The sequence below is a fragment of the Patagioenas fasciata genome, chromosome 1 (genome assembly GCF_037038585.1).
Source record: "Patagioenas fasciata isolate bPatFas1 chromosome 1, bPatFas1.hap1, whole genome shotgun sequence".
In the NCBI taxonomy this organism is placed as follows: domain Eukaryota; kingdom Metazoa; phylum Chordata; class Aves; order Columbiformes; family Columbidae; genus Patagioenas; species Patagioenas fasciata.
This window is the reverse complement of record NC_092520.1, coordinates 97,590,175-97,613,872: the sequence shown is the minus strand read 5'-3', so window position 1 is coordinate 97,613,872 and position 23,698 is coordinate 97,590,175. Positions and strand designations below refer to the sequence as shown.

The 23,698-nt window shown below is 40.8% G+C and overlaps 1 protein-coding gene across 4 annotated transcripts in view; it reads right to left on the bottom strand.

The window, feature by feature from the left end:
• The window catches only part of AGPAT3 (1-acylglycerol-3-phosphate O-acyltransferase 3), a 93,448-nt gene that overhangs the window by 32,152 nt on the left and 37,598 nt on the right, over positions 1–23,698 (bottom strand). For 2 of the 4 annotated variants that reach the window (XM_065860780.2, XM_065860769.2), the window contains one exon: positions 19,000–19,117. The exons of the other annotated variants lie outside the window; for them this stretch is intronic. The gene's annotated coding sequence lies outside the window, so the exon portion shown is untranslated. The remainder of the gene's footprint in view (positions 1–18,999; positions 19,118–23,698) is intronic. 4 annotated transcript variants of the gene reach the window in all.

Below are 23,698 nucleotides of genomic sequence, written 5' to 3'. Positions count from 1 at the left end.
TGCCACTGCTGAGGTCGACAGCCAGTTCAGCCCAGGAACTTGCACAGGGAAAGCACAAACCTCTCTCAAAAAAGCATCCCTATGGAGCCAAGGGCAGGGAAGATGCCTAAACCTGATTTGCAAGTGGCCAGGTAGCTCAGAAGAAGGGGAAGACAGCAGCCTTGAAATGCAGATAGCTGAAGAGCTGAGATATCAAGGTGGAGTAGAGGAACAACGCAGCACAGGGGAGCAGAGATCAGCACCAGACCACGGTCCCCTCATAACCTGTATATCTGAATTTGCAACATGAACAAGTCTTCCACCCATCACTCTCCACCTCTGTGCCAATATATTTATCATGTTATTTCCTTCTTCTTGCTACATGAGACTACACTAGCTACTTGCATGTCAGAAGAAATCCTCATAACTTTAATTCCCCACCCTACTTGCTGCAACCATAGAGTAAAAAGACAATCTGTTGTTCTGTCATCAGTTTGATAGCTAGCTACTACCATGTCACAGAGATGTAGTTAATGTCACCACCACTTTGATTTAGTCAGGCAGGAGGAGCTTACTAATTGCCAGAAAAACCTCTTAACTTGGTTATTTGTTCCCTAACTCACTGGGCACACAACGGATGATGCATCCACACTCACATTGCCCCAGTGCAGCTCTGCCCCACGCATCACGTTCCTCACTCCAGGTCCGCTCCCAGTGGACAAGCAAAGCAATCACTGGGCAATCCAAAAATTTCTCAGATTCATCAAGAGGATAGTACACCTAAAATATCCCCAACTTAGATTGTCTCTTCTCCATGCAAACACCTATTTTCAGCAGTGCAGCTTCTATTATTTTTCTCCTGAGAACAACAAAGGTTTTGTATTTAATTCTCCCTTCACCATGGAAATACGCATAACAAGTAGAAGGTGGTATATTTAGTAAAGTGCACTTGAAGCTATTCCTGAACACAAGATATAAAACGGTATCCTAATAGTTTGTGAGTTTTATTTTTACAGTAATTTCGAAAAAAAACCCTCAAGCTCCCATCAATTTTCTGTCATTACGAGCCACTTCCTCTGTTGTGTTTTTTGCTAAAAGAATTTTGAACAGTGGCTATTGTATTTTAAGAACAAAATTTGTTATGACCCTTCATACTACCATTTCTAGTTAGTTTTCTCCACAAAGATTCTCCCTGTCCTCTGTGTTAACACATCCTTGATATCTACACTCTGACGGCATTTTTGTCATCTTATCTATTCCCAATTAGTCTCCTCAGTCTTTCCCTGGATAACAGTTCCTGCGAGCACTTTACGATCTTTGCTACACATCTCAAAATTTTGCTTTCAGCTTCTAGTTTTATAGATAAATTGGACTGTGTGAAAGCAAACAGAATACACGCATGACAGTGATATGGGGGAAATAATCTCTGAGCAATAACTGATGAAAATGTATTTCAGGCTATAGGACAAGTGGGAGAAGAAGAGTTACCCCAGCTACTGATAGCATCTTTTTCCCTGGCAAACTTCTAATGCAGGATGAGAGATCAGCTCTTCACATAGACGAGGCCAAACCATGGACACCTGCATATGGTTTGATTCTCTCTTTTCCAGAAAAAAATGCTGCTAACAAAGAAAACCCATGGGCTGCTTCAACGTTTACTTTGGCTTCAAGACCATCAAACTTGAGATGTTTGCTTTATTTTCTGAATGGTCTCTCCCAAGAAGCAACCCCCTTTGGACATGGACTAAGGACGTGGCATCTCACTTGCCAAAATTTTGGATATGTGTGAAGTCACCTTAGGATGTCACATCAAAGCCCAACCACTGACACAGCTTCTCTTGCCCATTCACCACCTGTCTGGGTCCAATATCAGGACACAGCCAGCGCAAAGGGAGGCAGTACTGGATCCACCCAGTATCATGTTGGGCATGTATGGGACAGCCATCACAGACCTATCCTCTCTATTAGGGGGCCAAGTCCTGCCAGGGCACACACTGCCCCAGCGACAGCTCACCAGGATCTAACTCAAAGAGCTCAAATACAAACATTGGGAAGAGCAAAAACTCACCAACAACAGCCATTCATGTTCAAGAACTTCTGTAAAGAATGAATAGCAAAGCCCATTCCTCACCAGGCTTTTTATCTTTCCAGACATTAAAAGACAACACCAATTTGTACTACTGCTAGCTGTATTAACAACATACGTAGAGTGGTCCAGCACTGGAACAAGTCACCCAGAGAGGCTGAGGAAACTCCACCCTTGGACATTTTCAAAACCCAAGTGGACAAAGCCCTGAGCAACCCACTTTATCTATGAAATCAGCCCTGCTGAAAGCTGCCTCAAACTCAACACCACACTTCAGAGGTCCCACCTGTGTTCTTAAATATATATACACACACAAAAATAATAATGAATGCCTGTAAAATTACAAGCCCTTAATTACAATCTCCGTAGAAAAATGGATGCCAAGACCTCATATTTGACCATGGGAAACCATTCCAAGACCTCTTTCATCCTTGAAATGTCATCAGGTGAGCTCAATAGGAAGGCAGGCAAGGCACTTTGCACAATAATAATAAAGTCCAAACTTCTTAGTTTTCACTCCACTTCCCAGGTGGGTTTTGTAGCCTGTGGTGAAATCTGTGTTGCCATGGCTACTCATACAAGCACTTCACCCCTCCTTTAAAACTAATCACATCACAGCTACAATATAGACATGCCCTATCAGGTAACTTAGCCACAGATTCATTTCTTCCTCTACCAGCTCTGCAAATCGAAGATTTGATCTAAAGTAAGTTCATCCTTAAGATAGATGCAAGTTTAAGTATTACGTAGAGCATCTGTTGCACTACTCAATCTCTTCACTAGCATTAAAATGATGGGTCTCTTTCATTGCATCTTCCAAATTTCAGAGTGTTAAGTAACATCTCTTTCGTTTCCCAATCTGACATCATTTGCTTGCAAAAGGCAATCAAAATCAGCCATTTGGGATCAAGTGCCCGGGGAACCATACTGTTGCACATCCCCAGTGAAATGGGAACAGTGCCTGCCTCTTCAGACTAGAGGTCTACGGCAGAGCAACCACTGGTCATGATCATGGGCATGATCAGCAAAGTCCCCAAGGTCAATTTGGTTTGTGTTCAAGAGTAAAAACATACCCTGTGGGGTGTTGACAGCTGCTCTTTCAGTCTTTCCTCTTGCCTTCAACATCTCACATTTTTCTTAAACTCCAAACTCGACCCAGTATATAGGAATCCCCATTTAGTTAATAAGTAACGATTGCCATGGTTGCAGAGAAGAGCTTGAGTAACCAGCTACTCATCATTAGGAAGCAATCTGCCGAATAAAGGAATTTGGCCAGTACTTCCAAAAGTCTGGTTCCCTACAAACTTGTATTTTAGTGTTGACACTTTTACAAGCTCACATCTGCATAGAGACCCAGATATCAACAAACACCCAACTTTGCATCATAACATTTCCCTAAGGCGAGGCTCTTAGCAGCCCCTTTCTCCTCTCCCCAGTTACCTCCATGAAATTTGTAGGATTCCAGTGATTTTGGAGACAGTCTTGCTGCTACCTGCCAGGCAAGCATGGCTGGAAACCCCTCAATGAGTTCAAAATGTATCTTTGAGGAAAGGGACACAATGTATTTGAACAGCACAACATGAAGTTTTATTTCTACAGCAAAGCAGGCTGAAAATCTGCCAAGCTCAACCTCTTTAAGTCTTCAAATTTAAATATACAGCAATGCTATATTAGCCTGGACAAACTCATGGTTTATGCATATGGGCATGGTCACAAAATTCTTCGGGTAATGAGTTTTCAGATATTAAAGATTTCCATGTTTGCAGATCCAGGAGCAGAAGCCACAGCACAGAAACAACCCCCTAAACTCCACATTATGAATACTGTTCAAAGTGTCAACTTCTCAGCAAACTCCGGATTTATTTGAATACTCTACACTCCTAAAACTGCATGGTTTGATGCTAGAAGTGTTACAAAGACATCAGCTGTTTTAATCTCTAGATACTTATCTCATATACAGCTACCCAGTCAACGTAGGACAGCTGTCTTCTCAGTGTGTCAGATTAAGCTACCTAAATAAAGCAGCAGAGCATACAGTGTATGCTCCTGTACATAAATGTGGTGATATTTCCAGCACAGTAGCCCATAGATTATGGGGACATTATCCACAGGTAATAGAAATACATAATGTTGTGGTTTTTGTGTCAAGTGATAATCTGTATAGATGCACCTGGAAAACAGAACTTTTCTACCAGGCTCAGGCCTGTTCTTTCTCAGCTTCCCTTAATGGCGGCACAGGCAGCTGCACTCCACAGGCCTGACTGGGAACATGGCAGCCAACACATAACGCTTCTCTCCCCTGCCATTTTAAGAAAAAATGACTAGTATTTAGATATGTGAATAATATAATAAGTTTAGATGTGACATGGATTTTAATAAATCTTCATCCCAAGAATCCCCTTCCTGCTCTTTGGCCAGCAGGGCCGGCCAGCCCTGACACAGGAACAGTGCTCTTCCATCCACTCTGCTGCTCTCCTCAGGGCTGGGGAACTGGCTACTCATTTTTGCCTATTTACCTCCTTCCGAAGTCAATATTTCTTTAAAACAATACTTAAATAGGAAGTCACTACTTTAGCTTCTCCCCAAAATAACAGACAATACATTCACCCCAAAAATATAGTGATGGGAAATACTAACAAAATCCAAAAGAAGATGAAGACAGACATAATTAGAAATGATGTGCTAAATTATTGCTTCAAACACCTGAAACCAGGAGAGTAAAGCACAATTACAGTCAGGCAGTGAAATTGTGCAGCTCATTAAAACTGCTTGATTATACATGCAAGCCTAGCATGGGCCTCCCCTCTCTAAGCCTTTCTCAAAAAATGCTGAACTATCGCAGTACAAAATAAAACAGCAGCCAAAACTTTATGATCTGACATATTTTGCTCTTAACTCAGAGAAGTGTATTAATGAAATCAAAACATTCATGCCATGTTCAGGTGTTTCAACACATCACCCAAGCTACAAGGCAGGGCTAGGAACATGGGAAAAAAAAAAAAAAATAAAATAAAATCACTGAGTTAAATTACCTTAAGTTCTAGTAAAAAGGACACCGATCAATCAAACTAGATACATGTTGGTATTTTGGGGTCCTTTGGTGGCCTGAAGCTGAAACTTAGGAGGCAGATTTGTCAACAGGGGAAAATGAAAGCAAAAGGTATTTGTTTCAAACATTTTGGACTGGGTAAATTAAAAATAAAAAATTAGAGCAGAGGATTTTTGAGTTTACATTAAGTGATGACAAGCACACACAGAACGATAAATCCATTATTTATGTGCCAAGTGAACTGCTGATTGGTGAAAAAGGATGATTCTGTTAGGGTCTCATGTTGCGGGGAGACTTCAGCCAAACTCCCCACAGCAGTAATGACTGACCAAAGAAGAAAACGTGTGGACATCAGTTTTGCACTATGGGTTATACAACCTGTACACACACTGGACTGCTGCAGTTTATTCTGTGAGGCATTCATACCTGATATGAGCCTATGTGCAGAGATGTAGACAGGCAGACACTTAAGAGCCCTCTGGACTATTTCCTATACAGCTGCCTGTAACTTCAGGAGACTGCTACTGTGATGGTCCCCTGCACATCTTTAATTGCTGCCTGAGCACCAGCCTTCACACATCTGAACAATGCTTGGTTGTTGTTTTTCTCTCCTCATCCCCTCCCTTTAGGTAGTTTCTGAGGTTGGTGGTGTTCTTGCATCAGACACACAGCAGGAGAGCCAGCCCCAGGCCCGCAGGGTGCCACCTAAATCCCAGAGCAACAAAGAGCCTTTGCTTCCTTAGATGAATTCCTTAGAGAATACAAACTAAATTTAGCCTAGAAAGTGACCAACATACATCCTGTCCAGCAAGCTAATGAGGGTGCTCCAATTCAGGAGAAGTAAAAGATCACAGATGGAATTACAGAAAAACCAGGTTAATCTCTCAATATGCAAAGTTGATTCGCAGCTGAACTGGTGATCTCTGATCTTAATCACCCCAGCTCTGTCTGAGGATATTTTAAGGGAACTGCAGCAGCCAAACTAGCACATTTAAGAAGAATAAAAAAAAAAAAAGAATGAAAGTCTTTCTAGTTACTTCCTACAGAGCAGACTTAAGTTAAAAAAATTAATAAACTAAAATATTTATCAAAGACAGCTTTCTTCAAGCATCAACAAATTAAAGAGTTAAAAAGCCCAAGCCAAAAAAACACCCTGAGGTACTCATGTTAAATTTCATCCATATCTAATCAGAGAGGTTTCAATGAGCTTTCTTGTCACAAACAAGTAGATGATGTCATTAATTTTCTCCTGAACCTTGAGGTTGTTGAAGAAGAGGATCTAACCTAATACCAGTTAATTCCTGCTGCGTAAAGAATTGTAATCTCTCCTGCAAACCAGATCTGACCTGGATTCAAGTCAAGAATTTTAAGAGTGAACAAAATAGAGGAAAAAAATCATTACAAAAGAGATGTACATGCTATGCCTGTGTATAACGCACACACAAATTTATATTGGTATCAATACAAAAGCATAACTGGTATCAGATGCATATAATGCACCCCAATATTGAGTCAAGACAAGCAGAATTAATTAAAAGCTACACTGTATTCGTGTATATACCTACCACATGTACTTCTGTAAAAAAACAACCAAACAAAAAACCCCCACCACATTTAGCAGGACAGCTGTTAATGTCCTTAAGCTCTACATTTCCTGTTTTTTAACACTAACACTGTAAAGTCACCTAAGTCCTGTTTTCTTGAACATTTTTAAGAGTAGAGAAGGTAGTACTAGAAAGGCTAGAAATTGCAAATTTTAACTTCTGCTGCCACACTGTATAACTGAAAGCTTACATATCTGTAGAGATTCACTGTAAAGCTTAAACATAAATAAACTCCTTAATATTAGAAGTCTGTGCGCATACACACAGAGGACTGTAGGCTTGTAAACAGCACAAGCATAACTGCCTGGAGGAGGCACTTGGCAAAAACAAAGCCAAGATCACCCCACAGATTTTCATTTATTTGTCTCTTTATATTGCCTTATAAAACAAACAAACAAAAGAACCCACACATTATGCTGGAGACTTGCTCTCAGCAACAACACACCCCATGGAAAGTTTTCCAACTGCAGCCACATTAATTACAACTCCAGAAGGCTTTTCCTTTTACAGTTGAAGTGACATGTAATTTTTCCACTAAAACTAGCCAAGAGATTGCACTTGGGTCTCTAAAAGTTGCGGTTTGCTCCAGACACAGCTCTAAAAAGGTCCAAGATTTCTTTTGGCTGAAAGTCTTGGACAGATGTACAGACATGTAGAAATGATGCCAGTCCAGAAACCTAGGGCACCCCTGCACTGCCCTTACCTCTCCCAAACCCAGGCAGGCTCATTGCCACGTGCTGCTATAGGACAACAAAAAACCCAAGAACGTCTGGGTTCCCATCCCTGCTGCTCCAAGCCACCACCCTCCTGGGCCTCAGCACACCCCCAAGGGGAACCAACCTGCTGAGCTCCTGGTAGGGGAAAAAACTACGGAAGTCCCTAGTTTGCACCTGCCCGAAACTTTTCTTTTGAAGTGCTGAAGACGCAGGTGTCCCGCAAACACCCTAATGCACTGTGAGCCTGTTGCTGCCTGATTTCCAAGCTGCATGTCAAGAGAGACAGCAGTGCCCATGCTAAGCAAATACGAGTGAAAGAAATTTAAAGAGGCTCTCACAACAAACTGGAAAGACACAATCGCCATCTTACCCAATGCGTGCTACGGCATCCTTAGCCACTACACTTTCAGTAGAATAAAAACATACAAAAACTCAAACAACAGCAAAACTGAGTCCCACGACAACTAAGGCAGCACTGGCATGACTGAGGGAGGTCTCTACCCCTGGCCACATATAAGTACATCAGCCTCCAAGAGCATTTCAATAGGACCACTACCCTTCAGCCCACCCCAAGAAAGCATTTTAAAGGACAAGCCATGACCACAGATGCAGCGCAAAATCCAACTTACCAATACAAGTAATAGGCTAAAGCCAGGGCGATGAGTGTAGCACAGACTCCAGCTAGCAAGCATATACCTGACTGGCTTACCAACATCTTCCCAATTTGTTATTGATTAATAAAACCAAAAAAAAAGGAGGAGGAGAAATGGAATGGCAAAAATGGACGGTGCGAGCCTTTGCTGGGAAAGCAAATCAGTCTTGACATGGAGGAGGGATTATGATGACAAAAGCACATCGAGGTAAATCTGGAAGCACTGCAGCTACTAAAACTGCCTGCTCAGCAGCAGGAAACAGAAAGCTGGGTGTCCTTTCCATTACATGGCTTTGTAAAACACCAAACTAAAAAAGCCCCTCTTACCTCCAGAATGAAGGTATGATCGGGGCATAAGTGGACTCATATTTAAAACAGGTAATACTTCTCAATAAATATTACTGTCAGGTGGTGTTGCTGACAAACCAAGCTTTTGCTCTAATCCAATAATCTTCTTACAGCAAATTACCAGGCTACAATCAACTGAATTCGCTGGCGTGGCGAGGTACCTATGTTCAGTACTGCCACTTGACACTTCCTTTTTCTTTAAGAGCAAACAAAGGATTTTAATGAAACCTAGATTTTAACAAAAAGGAACCTTGCAAGGCAGAAGGTGTGATTAAGGCTCAGGGGCCTGTTCAGCTGTTCTGCACCACAATCTGGACAATCCAGGTAAATAGAGACTTGAGGTCACGTCCGCATGGGGACGTAACAGTCAGGCTGAATAGTGTGATTCCTCTTCACCTGCCCTTAGACCAGTTCTCACTAGTGTAAGTGATCCTCCCCTGGTGAGAGTTAGGCCTCTAAAAGAAACAAGAAACGAAATCCAAACAAAATCTGTCTCAAATGCCAAAGAAAAAGTGGTAGTCCTCCTGATGCTCTCAGTTTACTGACCGAACTTTAGCAGCAGCACTACAGAAAGCTACAGTGTGCTGTTAGCTCCTCTTAAACCCTTAGCTGCCCTGTAAGGGGAGTCATGGAGATTTTAGGAGATTTTAATGAAGTGGAAAGAGATAGTACAAAAACATTCAAGATACAATAAATAGAAAGTTTTTACAATCAAAGAAACAGACAACATTGGAACTATTTGGCCAAAAAGGAAAAAAAGAGGTAGCAAATTTAAAACAAAACAAAACAAAAAAAACCCCCACGCAGCCAAATAGGGTATTTTATTTGGTATGAAGTTCAGCAGAGCTGGGTGGAAAAAGAATCTGAGAAGCTGCCTCTGAGTTTAAAAGACCATACAAAATATATATCATGTACTTGAGAAAGTGTGGTGAGTAGGGTCCTGTGGAAACCAACTTCTCAACCAGGACAGAAGCATCACAGCATTCATGAATTAAAGGAAAATTCCAGGTTCTCTCTAAGCACCAAGTCAATAGGTCCTCCTGTCATCTTATCTCCTGCGTAAAGTCCAAATCTATTGTGAAACCTTTTCCAACCTCACCTATGACCCAACCACATTTCTCAAGTGATTACACGAAGTCTTACTATCTACATCTTTGTCAGTGAAAGAGACAGCTTGCAATTAAGTTCTTTGCTTAGGAATAATAAGTTTCTATGGGCTCTAAAGGAATTTTTACTGATTTTGTTTCCCAATCTCATTTTGGAGCTGCTCACACTGTTTCTGTTCTCAGTTACAGAAATACAATTATAATAAATTATCTTAAACCCCAACACCTGAGAGATAAACACACACACAGTTCAAAGATGAGAAGAGGGTTCTAGACATGTGGAGTCTGTAAACTGGCACTTGCAGTGTTTCTGTAGGTGAAGCTCAGTTGCCAGTTTCCAGGACTGCTGATCAATACTTTTACAGTGCTCAATCTTCATTACAGTAAATACATATAATGGAATATGGCTGGGCAAAGGACAGGCTCAGGATTTTGTAAATAAAAACCAAAGCAGCAATTGTTGAGAGGCCTCATTTGAAAAAAAGGAAAAAAAATAGGATATTGCAATAGTTGCCTATATTTGGATAAATGCTTACTTAGTATTTCCATTATAAAAGCAATTCTAAAATTATAGTGGTGGTATTCAAACAGTGATTCTATAATACCAGCCCTTATATAGCAAATAAAAAAGGAGTTATCTAACAGAAGCCCTATTAGTACAAAATTATTTGAGTAATATGCCTCTTGTATTGTGTAAAGGAAATCAACGTTCTGTAATTATATAATGCTGCCAATCTTAGCCTCTGATGATTAAGAAAAACCTCAGTAGTGTCTGCTCATCTCTAAGACTACACAAAATGCTACTCTTCACTCTGAGTGGTTGCATTTTCAAGGCAGGTGGGAATTCATCCTTTGTATTCAGATAAAAATAAACTACAAAAGAAATTTCAGGAGCGTAAGTGCATCTGCACACCAAGCTGTAAAACCTAGGGACCCATCTCCTTCTAGACAGATTACGTGAATTTAGAAAATGCTTTGTGGCAGTTTCCTTACTTGTTAAAACAGGGATGCAAAATAAAGGATAAACAAAAGAGTCTTGTCTATGATCATCTGAGATAAGTGCTATAAGAAGAAACATATACTTTGCTTTCTGGATGGAAAATTATGCAAAAAAAAAATGTCAACCCTCAAACATAAGAAACAAAGAGTGGCAACAAGAGATATCTGTCAACATGCAAATGTGCTATGAGGTCTCAGCAAACACCGTCTGCATGCCTACAAACCCCTTCCCAAGTTTTAAGCTTTTCTCTGAAATACTGCATACTAATGGAGAAGAACTCAAAAGTCTGTCTTTCAAGAAGTGCTGTGCTGTTCTAAATATTAGGTATAAACCACTATGTTCTGCAAACCAGAAGCAACACAGTTTATTGTATGACTGTACCATCAGAGATCAATGGTGTGGGTGAAGGGGCAGGCAGGCTCTTGGGGTTGCCTTGTACCAAACCCACTAACTCCCTCCTACCCTCTCCTGACAGCAAGCTGGGAGACACAAGACTCAGTACATCAGCTTCGCTCATTTACGCTTCGTGTTTCTGCTCCAGTGTTTGCTACCACACTCCAAACTGCCATGATTGAAAATCTTAAATAAATGCAATCATTAATTACTATTATGATTACTAAATAAATAAAGAAATGAATAACACAGTAAAGCAAGGCGCCAGATGACACCAGAGCTATCCACATGCTGTAAGAACCATATCTGCAAAACTGATGAGGAACAATAGGAAAGTTTTTGCCTGCAAGTGCTCTACCATATTAAATCCAGAAATTCCTCAGAAGAACATTCACCTACAAATGTACCTCCAAACAGCTTCACAGCAATTGAGGAAGGCTGCTCTAAAAGACAGCTGAGAAACAGCATATATGCCACTCAGTTGTAACTTCGCAGTCTTCAGCTTTCTTGACAGATCTGTGACAAGTGAGAAAGACCAATCAGCTCACTGTCACCAGACTGATATTTGTCACATAGACAAGGATACCTTGTCTAGACATTTCTTTATAGGAAGTCTATGCTTTCACCAGCAAATTTTCCAGGGTTCAACCCAGAAAGGAATTACAGAATCACAGAACGGTTGGGGTTGGAAGGCATCTCTGGAGATCATCTAGTCCAACAAACCTGCTAAAGCAGGTTCACCTACAGCAAATTGCACAGGAATGTGTCCAGGTGGGTTCTGAATGTCTCCAGAGAAGGAAACTCCACAACCTCTGGGCAGCCTGTTCCAGTTCACCATCACCGTCAAAGAAAAGAAGTTTTTCCTCATATTCAGACGGAAACTCCTGTGCTTCAGTCTGTGCCTCTTGCTTCTCATCCTACTGTTGGGCACCACTGAAAGGAGTCAGGTCCCATCTTCTTGACATGCACCCTTGAGATATTCATAAACATTGATAAGACCCCTTTCAGTCTTCTCCTCTCCATGGAGGTGGAGGCCATGCGGAGGGAGAGGGAAAGTAAAAGCCACTGTTCTGGACTATCTGGGTTTGCAAGATCTCCATCACAGGGGAAACAAGGGAGAAAAGTAAAATTACTAAAACCAGAAGTGGTAGGTGTTCTGCTGTGTCACTGACTGTCAGCAACTTAAGATAAAACCACATTGTCTGCAGTCAGAAAGGAGTCATAGGTGAAAAAAAGTGGCTTGCAAAACCAACAGGTACACAACCAAAACGGCTCCTCAGTCAGTTCACAGGAGCTAACTGGCAGCCTGAGTTGCACCAAGGAACTTGATCCTGTTGTGGAAGAAGAGGAGGAGGGTGTTCAGTGCAATGCTGCTTCGTACAGTGCAGTGTGCAGTCTGCTATTCACAACCCAAAGGGTTGAGCAGTACAGCAGGGTGGAGGCCCACATCATCCCCCTTTTTCCTCATACAGGATCCACTTTCTATTCTCTTTCCTGTCATATCAGCTGCCATTAGCAGCATGTTCCTACCTGAACACAAAGGTTATACTTATTTTGCATTATTTCACTGACAATTATTTCACAGGCTTTTATCAGTCTGAATTCATCGTTATCCTTGTGGTCAGATCTCCTTTTGCATATACACAAAAGCACGTATCTTTCTAAACAGGTAGGGCAGACTATCAAGCAGACCGATAGCAAAAACAAATACATGCCTGACAAAGCTTTTTGTTCTGCGTTTTCAGACAAGATCACACCAGCATATCAATACTGGCAGCAGTCACACACCACACAGTTGTTTCAGTGTAGATGGAAAAAACCCACCCCAAACAACAGCAACAAGACTCAACCTTAAACCCTCAAACAAACAAACATAAAAAGCTCTTCTGTCCTACACAAATTTGAAGATCACATTTTGAACACAAAGATGAACTGGATGAGTATGAACGTGTGCTTTCGCACATGGTAAAATCTTTATAAATTAGAACCAGAGCACTTTATAAATATAGTATCCTACTCATTAAAAAAAATTAACTTTGAAGTATGCTCTTATGGTTCAGGCTGTTGCTGGTCATTCAGCCAGGGCAGCCGTTCTGCAAACAGCCCATCTATTAAAAAATTCACTTGTGAGAAAGATCTGAAGAGAAATATCGACAGCTCTGCCCAGTTTTTAAGGTCTTAGATCTCCTTGTACCTTGTCATCCTATTGCTAAATAAGCCTCTTGTACCATATATAGTTGACTCAAATGATTCCAAATTCTGCAGAGCAGGGGACCCTTCTATGTTAACACACACTTTGAAAGATGCAGTCAGCAAAGATCAGAAACCCAGGACTGGTTAGCGTTGTTGTGATTCAGTTTCACTTGTTGAGCTTCTTCTGACAGTAGCCTTTTAAAGCAATGTTGGAGAGGGAGGTGACCTAAATATCCTTTTACTGAAGGCGACAGGAATCCTTGAAATGATTAGCCCACAAGAAATCCATGCCTGCCTTGCACCAGCAAGATTCAGACAGCTACTTTGCATGAGGGCTGCTTCACTACTGACAAAAAAAGCAAGGGAGTTTTCACAGATGCTCTCTGCTCTTTTTATCATTGTCTCATGTAAACTATATCTGACGGGACCTAGACAAAAGGACATCAGAATAATTCTGACAGTGTGAGTAGTTTCTCAGTACTACAGGTGCCACTGTACTGGTACTAATCTGACTGTAGGAGATTTCTCAGTGACCTAACATGAGCCTGGTGGGCAGCTGTCTGCCTGGAAATTTCTACATCTCTCTACATTCCACTGCATCATTTCCATTTCTGTCGGAGACACACAAGATCACTGGAGCAAAGATTATAACTGTGCCATGTAACAGAAGACAAAGTACCAAAAGAAACCTGAAATGTGAAATTATAGTATAAAAGCAGGCACCCATTTATCTTGGAGCTCGCAGTGTTTCAGAATAGTTGGACTGCCAATTCAAAAATTGCTTCCCATAATTTGAAAAATTAGAGGCTAATTAATAAACAGAGGTGTTTATTGTACCAAAGCCCCATACTCAAAAAAGCCTGTGTGCCACACTCAAATTCTGTATGTCATCACTGCTAGCTTGGCACTGCTTTTCAAAAGCTCCTTGGTCAGGCAGAGTAATAGTTTGAGAAGCAGCATTTCTGCTCTTATGATTCATTTTTATCTGCCAGAATAACCCTTAGTTCATCTGCAATTATATACAAAAAAAAAAATCAGATATTCAAGGATATTAAGAACTGCCTGCAGTTCAATGCAATGTGTTAATATAGAACACATTTATAGACAATGAGTCTAGCAAACCAGGCTAGCTTCATTTAAAATAAACAAACAAGCAAACTGGTCTAATTATCAGAACTAATCTAAAATAATGAATATTTCTCTAATTGAGACATATAACAAGAACCTTGATGCTATTTACTCTGCAATGTATAATTGCTAGAGTCTGCAGTCTGTGTTGTTCATTTTCAAGCCCATTAAATATGAATTACTTTTGATTCGGTCTATTTAAATTCCTTTCACCTTTACTATAATCAGCCAGCTTTTGGAAATACCTGAAATAACTTTAAAACTTCACTGCATTTATTGGAAGTACTTCCAGGCAACTGGGAGCTTATCCCATGCCTGGCTTGACCGACTGCTCACAAGTCCCTACTCCCAGGCACTGCTAGAGGCTCACTCTTCAATGATGCTTAAGGTCAGCATGGCCTGAGGTCTGCTTGTATAACTCATTTTACAGTTACTACTAATCCTAGGTCTGCACCAACAAGATATATCTTAAGCTAAACTGTTGTTTTGGGTTTTTTTAAATTTTGTTTAGAGTTTTTTAGGAAATAGGCAATTTTGGTAGACTTGCTTATGGAACAGTTAACCTAGCAAAGCTGAGAAATTGGCACAGAGGGACAAACAGTTTTAACACAGCAGCACCTGCAACTGGGCTCTAAGTTTATATTACTAAATATCCCAGCACTACCCTGGCCCACAGTCATAAACAGTGGAGATGTTTTCCTTCTGGGACACAATGACAGTAACAAGTGACATTGCCATACCTTCAGTACAGGAAAAAAAAACAACAACCACCAAACAAGGAGATGCTTAGGGCTTTTGCCACCATTTTGCAATACAGATCCAAAATACCCAGATGATTTGTTACTCAACAAGGCAAAAGCTCACAAAGCCAGGACAGGAGCACCTGCCCTGACAGCTGTCCAGAAGGAACCTGCAAAACAAGACACTGCAGCCAGGTCCTGTGGTGCGGGACACACACGTGGCCAGCCACTGTTCACCCAACCAGCTTGGACACGTATACCAGTTCTCCACCATGGTACGGGACCAGCAGCTGCATCACCAGCTCACATCACACTGAGCCTCCTCCTCTCTGTTGTTCCCTTCACATCGCAGCAGGAACAAGGCTTGTTGTGTTTTCAGAGGGCTGTCCATTGTTTGCCAGCTATTTTCAATCACAAATGTATTTGGTTGTTTGATCTCCAACACTCTGGTCTCAGACCAAGCCTCTCCTGTGCATCAGGCTACTTGTCCCATGAAATCTGAACACCACAACCAAGGCAGAAAGGGAGAATCTCTTAAGAGGGAGACACAGATTGGACAAATGAACCTTTGATACAAAACCAGCCTTGCTGGTAATGATCACTGACTCATAGGATGGTTTGGTTTGGGACAGACCTTAAAGATTATCCAGTTCCAACCCCTTACCAGAGGCAGTGACGCCTTCCACCAGAACAGATTGCTCAAAGCCCCACAGTGAGAACTTCACTGGATTGCCACGACTTCTCAAATATGATGGACAGTGGCTTAGCAACTTCATCTGCCCATTCCCTCAGGACCTGTGGATGTATCTCATTAGGTCCCATGGACCCAGGTACCTTCAGGTTCCTTAGATAGTCTCAAAACTGATTTTCTCCTACACTGGGTAGTTCGTCATTCTCCCAGTCCCTGCCTTTGCCTTCTGTAACTTGGGCAGTGTGGCTAGAGCTCTTGCTAGTGAAGACCGATACAAAAAAAGTAACCGAGTACCTCAGCCTTCTCCATATCCCAGATAACCAGGTCTCCCATTTCCTTTTGGAGAGAGTCCACATTTCTACTAGTCTTCGTTTTATCACCAATGTACCTATAGAAGTTTTTCTTGTTGCCCTTGACATCCCTGGTCAGGTTTAATTCTATCAGGGCTTTAGCTTTCCTAACCTGATCCCTGGCTGTTCAGACAATTTCTCTGTATTCCAGCAGAGCACCTTTCCTTGTTGGCTCCTCTGTCACTTGGAGAAGGAAGTTATCAACACACTCCAGGAACCTCCTGGATTGCTTATGCCCTGCTGTATTGTCCCTCCAACAAAGGATAACATTATTATGCCAACGAGATGGAACAATATTGTCACAAAACGCGCACTGCGACGGCATTCATCTTCCCATCTGTATTTTCTGCTGCTTTGGAAAATCCTGTCAAAAGTCCTGATTGCGTGGCCTTCACAACTTAAAAAAAAAAATCATGTGAAAACAATTCCTCTCAAAGCAACACTGAGATTTTCAAAACAATTATAAAAGAGTAAGAGTAAATGACATTATAGCTCCTTTTAAAGCACTTTTATTTTGGATTATTGTTTCTTCTCAAAATAAGCACCCCTAAGAGACCCAGTTTATAAGACCTTGGTCCTTGATTTCCACCTGCTGACCACTCTTAGTTTAAAAACCACACACTGCACCAGATTAACAGCAGGGATCATATCTCTGGTAGCTGCTTTGCAGAACACCAGTCTGCCAGTGAAGAGGCTTCTGTCTTATGGGCTTTGAAATAGCCCGTCACCACAGCCTTCAGATCAGTAAATTAAGTATGAAAGCAGAGAATGTAACTGGTTTTCCAAAGTACTTTACATTTCTCTTTGCTTGAACTACAGAAAATCCTTGAAATTGTAACTTTGACTGCTTTTGAGAGCTGCTTTTTGGTCTAGCCTGCTGGATCTTTATGTCCACAAGTGCTTTGCAAAGATGATTTTTTTTTCCTCTCTGTGGTCCCCCCAACTAAGTTTATATGAAAACTGAATCTTCCAACAATTGTTACAAATGTTAACACTGGCAAGTCTGACAAAGATAAATGCCCTCATGAAGACACACAATAAGGACAGTATCAGCAGATGATACCTATGGGGCTTCTTGCCTATGCACAAACTTCAACAGGAGGGGGTGGCTGCTATGGCAAATGTTACCATAATTTGGCCTCCCCATAATTCAGTCCCTCACCTTTTTGACTGTGTGCCCGTTGGTACCAGTTGTGCTTTGGTTCATGAAATGGTGATTTGTTCTGCAGAAGAAGCATCCGCTGGGACGCTGAAAAGTTCTCAGTACAATTTCTCTAATCCATATTAATATCTATTGACCCGCTCAGGATTTATCCAAATAATCAAGAAGGTGAAGGCTGAGGGAATTATTCATGAGATTATTCAACCCATGCAGCTTCCAGCGTGGCCATCCACATCATTCAGAACATTTCATTTCCAGATTCTTCCTCCTTTTGCAGGTTCTAGCAACCCAAGATAAGACACCAGGCCTGCACTACATGAGGGGCACAGGCACCAGGGTTGGTAGCCTGCAGGGTATGAGAAGTCAAAGCTCTCTCTTCTCCAAAGATAAGCAGAGCTTGAAAATTCAAGACCTGTGCACAATTCATAAAATCCTGCCCCCCGAGCATATTTTAGCTTCTCAGTAACACATTGATGGCCTTTTCAGCACTTATACACAAAGAAGAAGAGCAAAAATTGCAGCCATGTCAGCTGAAAAATACACTACAAAACCGCAAGCACATAAAAACAGGCTTTCACGTATTTCTGGGGCATTGCTCTTATGGCTGATGGCAATGGCCCCAGGCAAAAGCATTTTGCAGAACCAGTTTTGAAAGTAGCTGGTCACCATGACACTGTAATGAGGCTACTTCCATTAACCAACCTACTGGGTCTCCCTCTATCCATCAAAGCTGCAGAGGGTCAGCATTAACCAGATTCAGCTGCAATAACTAATTTTTAGGGGTAAAAATTTGATCAAAAAATACTTTGGGCTCACAGAAAGTGGTTATTTTCCCACCTCATGTTATCTGGGATAAATACTTTAACTGCCTCTGAAGCAGGAAAATGTGCATCTTTGAAATGGATGTAGCTTTGCACGGGGTCAGAACGCATGCCCTGAGCACAGACTGTGGCTGTTCCAGTATGTACTGCCATGTGAATCAGGGCTCTGAAAAATCTCTCACAGAAATGAAAGTTTCTTGGGAGACTACTTGTCCTATAATAGATCTTGAAATGTTACAGAATACTAAAGCAACACTCTAGGTCTTCGCAAAAATCATCAAGATTAAATTACTTTCCTATATAAAAGCTTCTAATAGCCCATGAAGGGGCAGGGTTATCAGAGATCATCATCAAAATGTCAGCATCTGACACTAGCCACTCTGAGGTCTTAAGATCCTGTCCTGGAAAAAACATGTTCTGTTGCTATGTCAGCAGGTTCTCATCAGCTTTCCAGTTTTGCTGTCACTGTTTGTATGACAGACTACAAAAAGAAGGAAATTTACTGCTGTAACATTTCCATATCTGGTTACCAGACAAAATTTAAGGATGCTTGGATTAAAGGCAGCCTAAGATGACGCCAGAGTCAGCACTCAACAGATTTCTAAGAACTGTGTAAAAGAGGTCCTCAAAGCACTGTAAGGCCACAGTTTCCATTCTATATCCAAGGGGGGAGGTGATAGTTAAGTATTTCTAGAGTTTTCTGGAGCTTTATTTGTGATTAAGCCTTTACTGCAATGATTAAAAACAGAGAGAGCATACATGAGAGAGCAGGAGCAAACACTACAGCAAGCAACAAGCTGAAGCACTGGTTTCGTCCCTAAATTCAAATTCTCAGAGTAGGAGACTTCTGACACCTCTCTCAGCAATTCATAGAGATATATGAACAGAACAGGATTCGCACCCCCTTTTATTAAAATAAAGCATCTTATTGCTACAGACAAAATGCAAATACAGAAATGTGGGGGAAGATTTCTTTCTTACCACCACTGGGGACCACTTCTGGCACCTGGCAACACTCAGAGTAACAGGAGAATCCTCATCTCCTCCCTCCAGGGAAGTACCTCTGCTTATGTTTCAAGAGATTTGCTTTCTCATTTGCCTATAAGCAAAAAAGACATTTCTTCAATGAATGAAGGTTAAAATATTTTGGTTAGAAGCAAAATACAATGCAAACAACATGCAGTTGCTAACCCAGGTCTCAAATTCTTTAACTCAAACTCCTCTTATTAAAATTACACAACTTTCTCTTTTGTTTGAGGGAAAAAAACACTTAATCTTTCTTCCCATGTACTAATACTACACTCTGCTCCACAGGTACCATCTACTATTCCTTTCAGAGGGCCTAACTGATATGTATCTGTGAAATTAAAAGCAAGTGTTCTCAATTTATATTTAGTAGTGAAATTACAGCTTCTATTCAGAATGAAGAAAGGGCCTGCATACTCAAGAACTAGCTTACTTCTCCCTAGCATAACAAAAGGTATTTCTTTTACCTACAAACCTTGTCTTGATAGAAGTTATTGAAAATGAAGCAGAAGCAATTATCCATTCTCCAAACACACACTTAATCCCTATATTTTATTAAGAGCGGTTTTTATGATCCTGAAGCAATTAAGTTAATCATTATTTAATTTCAGATTACAGAACTGGAGATTTACTTCTGACACAAGCTCGCTTTCCACATAATTTAGTCTCAGTAATTAGAGATGTACTTCACCCAGAGGTGGCTTGTTTAAAGCGTGTTATCTAATTCCACAAGCCTTATACCATTCAAGTTTCACGCAGAAAACTACAAGCTACATTCCAAAAAAAAAAGAAATCCCCAGAAGAAACTCATTTACCAGACTGCAAACCTGATTTTCCATAAAAATGAAAAACTGAAGAAAAAATATTTTTCAAACACTCATCCAACAAGTAAGATAAATCACAAAAGCTTTTCTTTAACCCATCACTACCTTTAATGAAGTTCAAAGTTGCAAGAACAAAAAATGCTCTTCTCACACAAATCACTTCATTTGCAACTTATTTTAATGAGGATGTAAGGTCTACAATATAATGCATGTGTCGATTAGGATGCCCAGCAGGTACCTGTCATGCGATGTAACTGAATCATGCAGACACTTAAAAGACTTCTGTGAGGTGTGTTCAGAGGAACAGAAATAAAGACCAGGCACATAGGTTTATACTGAATGTATTTACCTTGGATACTATACCATTCAAAACCAGCTCAATTCCAACCTACTTGAGACAAATTTGTGTAAACATGTTGTTGAAACCAAACCATACTAGGAAATGCCAGTTAGCAACTACCCACCGAGCTCAGCTTTATGTCTGTATACATTACTAGCTGCCAGTTCATCTGGGCAGGCACATTGCTCAAGGCCAGTTTTATGTCAAAACACATCTGCTGTTTTTTGGAACAAAGAGTATCCATCTTCTACTGCCGCCATGTGAGAGAAGGAAAACAGATGACCAGGCAAGCATGTTTAAAATATATACCACTTTCTGCAACACATCATCTTCAAAATTGCCCAACAAAACCAACACACGCAATTTTCTACACTCAAAAGTCAGCTATATTCAAAACATTAGAGAATACCTCTAGAAATGCAGAAGATGCAGATTCATTTAGAGACTTCAGTGGCATACTTTTATGGTCAGGTTTGACTTGCCACATAGAAGAAAGGCTACAGAACTACCAACAGCACATAAGATTTCAGCAAAGACTGACAACGGAGAATAAGGATGTGAAGCTACAAAGAGATCAGGACACAACACATTTGCTGTAGCGAGTTTACTCAAAATAAATATAAATACGTCTCAGCTAGCTGGATTTTCAGCAAACATTGTTTAATACCTGCACGTGTGGTGTCACATTAAACATGCGAAGTTGGAGACCGATAGAGGAACTGTTACACAGTAAAAGATCCTGCCCAAAAGAGATGGTGACTGACAACACAGGAAGAAAAAGCTGCAGAAACCTTGGAAGTTACTAATGGAAATGGGTTTTTTGGTTGGTTGGTTGGTTTTGGTTGTTTTGTTGTTGTGGTCGGTTTTGTTGTTGTTTTTAATTATTGAAACTACTGAATCTATTTTCTGGTCAGTTTTCTTTCTCATCATAGAACATCTTTGAATCTCCTTATTACTTGCTTGACCCACAGCTCAGTCTATTCCTTAAAGACCATCTTCCACATGATAATCTCCTGATGTTGATGAAGGAATGGCAGTCAAAAAAAAAAAGAGGCTTGATAATATGTTTTCAATCACAACTTCATTCCTAAATGGTAAAACTGGTTTCATGGCAAACCTCCCTCAATGTCTTATGGAATCATACAGATATTAACAGAACAACTTTGGGAAATTACTTCCTGCTACCACCATCCCGCTACTGTGACCATCATCTCAGAACATTGCCCCTAAGAACTAAATGCTTCCCTAATGATAACTGGAAATGATAGAAACTGCTTTCAGAAAAAAAAAGAGGTCTTCACTCGTAGGAAAAACTAGGGAGAATGTCAACAAAATATGAAGGGTTTACACAGACAATCAGAAGCGTTCCACCTCCCCCATAACACAGAACTGACCTGCAAACATTCTTGCCATGGCTGTTGGAGGTGGAGTACGCAGACTGAAAAGAGAGGAACTGGAATTACTAATGAAATGGAAATTAGGAGGATATGACAGAGTCATTGTGTTGACTGTAAATCCTTTTGTAAGGCACGCATTATAAGCCAGACTACTGACCTAGATGGATCAGTGACAGACAGACTCTCTCTTCAAGATGGAAATCAGATTTCTGCAGTGAACAAAGCATTTAATTTTCCATTGCAACTTGCAACCAAAACCTTCAGTTTTGAGGTTCTCTCTCTAAGATGGGGAACAGATAAACAAGAATGAAGTGGACTAACGTATCTGTGGTCTCATGACTGCAAAGTTCTCTGTTCACTCATCGAGAGCGAGCTTGAGCACCACCAAACCAGTTGAATGTATTCCCCTCCATAACCTTCTGTGGAACCACTGCTCTGATGCATAAACATCCTCCAGCAGGTTCAGCTGTAGCAGCTTAAAACATTATTGCCCATTCTTGTCCATCCCAGCCTTCTGCTAGGGATCCCTCCTTCATAACTGGAACACCTCCATAGCCTGCACCTTCATTGCTACAATTCACACCTCAATATGTTAGTTTAAACCCCTGAGGAAGGTGAGTTTTTGTCATGACTTTTTTTTTTTTTTTTTTTCACCAAAGCAGCAAACTCCACAAGGATTTTTCCAGCTGTGAACTGCTAGGACTGAAGCACCTGCACATGATCCTTTCTGCAGTGCCAATGGCTGGTAACACCTAGAGGAGCAAGGAACGTCTGAGATCATTGCAGCAAGATTTGCTAGACAATCCTGATCCAAGTTGAAGTGGTCAAATTATTCCTGGTAAAAGAGGTTACAATCCTTCTAATACTGAGACCAGAAACAGGCTAAGTCCTCAGCAAGTTAACTCAGATGTCTGTACAGCACTGTAGTGCTTAGTTGGAAACCTTTCATCTTGCTCCTAGCTTCAAATGCAACATACAGGAAAAGAAGCCATGGCTATATGAAATGACATGAGCTGGGAAAGCCACAGCTGCCTCAAAAAACTAGGGCAGAATATCTGTGAACTGAGTTAAGGGTGCCCTGTTCTGGGAAATGTGAGCCCAGTTACAGCTCAGACAGGTTTACTCCCAAGAAATTTAATAATTTATCTGCAATTTCTTAGAGACTAGTTATGTCTGAGGTTTTGCCATGACTTTCCCCTCATTAAAGGCCTAAATATACTACCAAAAAAAAAAAGAAAAAAAAAAATCCCCACATACACACAAAAAAATCAAAACATAAAAATTCCACACAAAAACCATACAGCATAAGAGAGTAAGTGTAAGAAGGGAATTTGAATGGGCTCAGCAAGGTTTCCAGATTTCCTACTGTTTAGGAGTGCCTGGGTTCAGTTGGGTTTATTAATGAAATTTAAATTGTGAATAAATCTTGAATGTTGATGCAAGCTCATCTGTGCTTTATAAAAGAATTGCCTGAACTGGCTTCTGGGAAGAAGCAGGCTCTGAAAAAGGAATTAAATTATTTTTCTAAATGGCTATTAATTGTAAACATAGTGTTTTCTTATCACAATATATAACATAAATCTGTCTTGTTCAGAATAATTTCAGTGATTTTTTTTCTTTTAAACACTGGAATATTCTTTTGCTTAGAATATGCCCATTATAGAAAATGTTAATGGTAATAGAAGAACAGTTCCACCTAACACAGAGCTACATAAAGAACTGCCTTAAGAGAAGCAAGGATAGCTAGGTGCTCTATTCAGCTCCTAAATAACACAGAGAGCAGCTGTGGAGCACTGTGGAAAACATACACAAGAATGTTCTGCAGGGTAAGGGATAAGCTTAATTTCTCTCTTTCTTCCACAAGTCTTAAAAAAAAAAAAAAACAAAAAAAAAGATGACCCAAACCAGTTGCAAACACCCTCTGATGATTTCTTCTGACCTTTCACTGTTCCTTTCACTATAGGGTACCCCTCCAGCGCCTTCATTTTGTGCCTTGTCCCAAACGCTGGGACTGAGGGCCCCTGCACTGCACCCCAGGGGAAGCCTCCTGTCCACAGCTGAGTTTGCACAACCTTTTCTCCCACTGCTCTGAC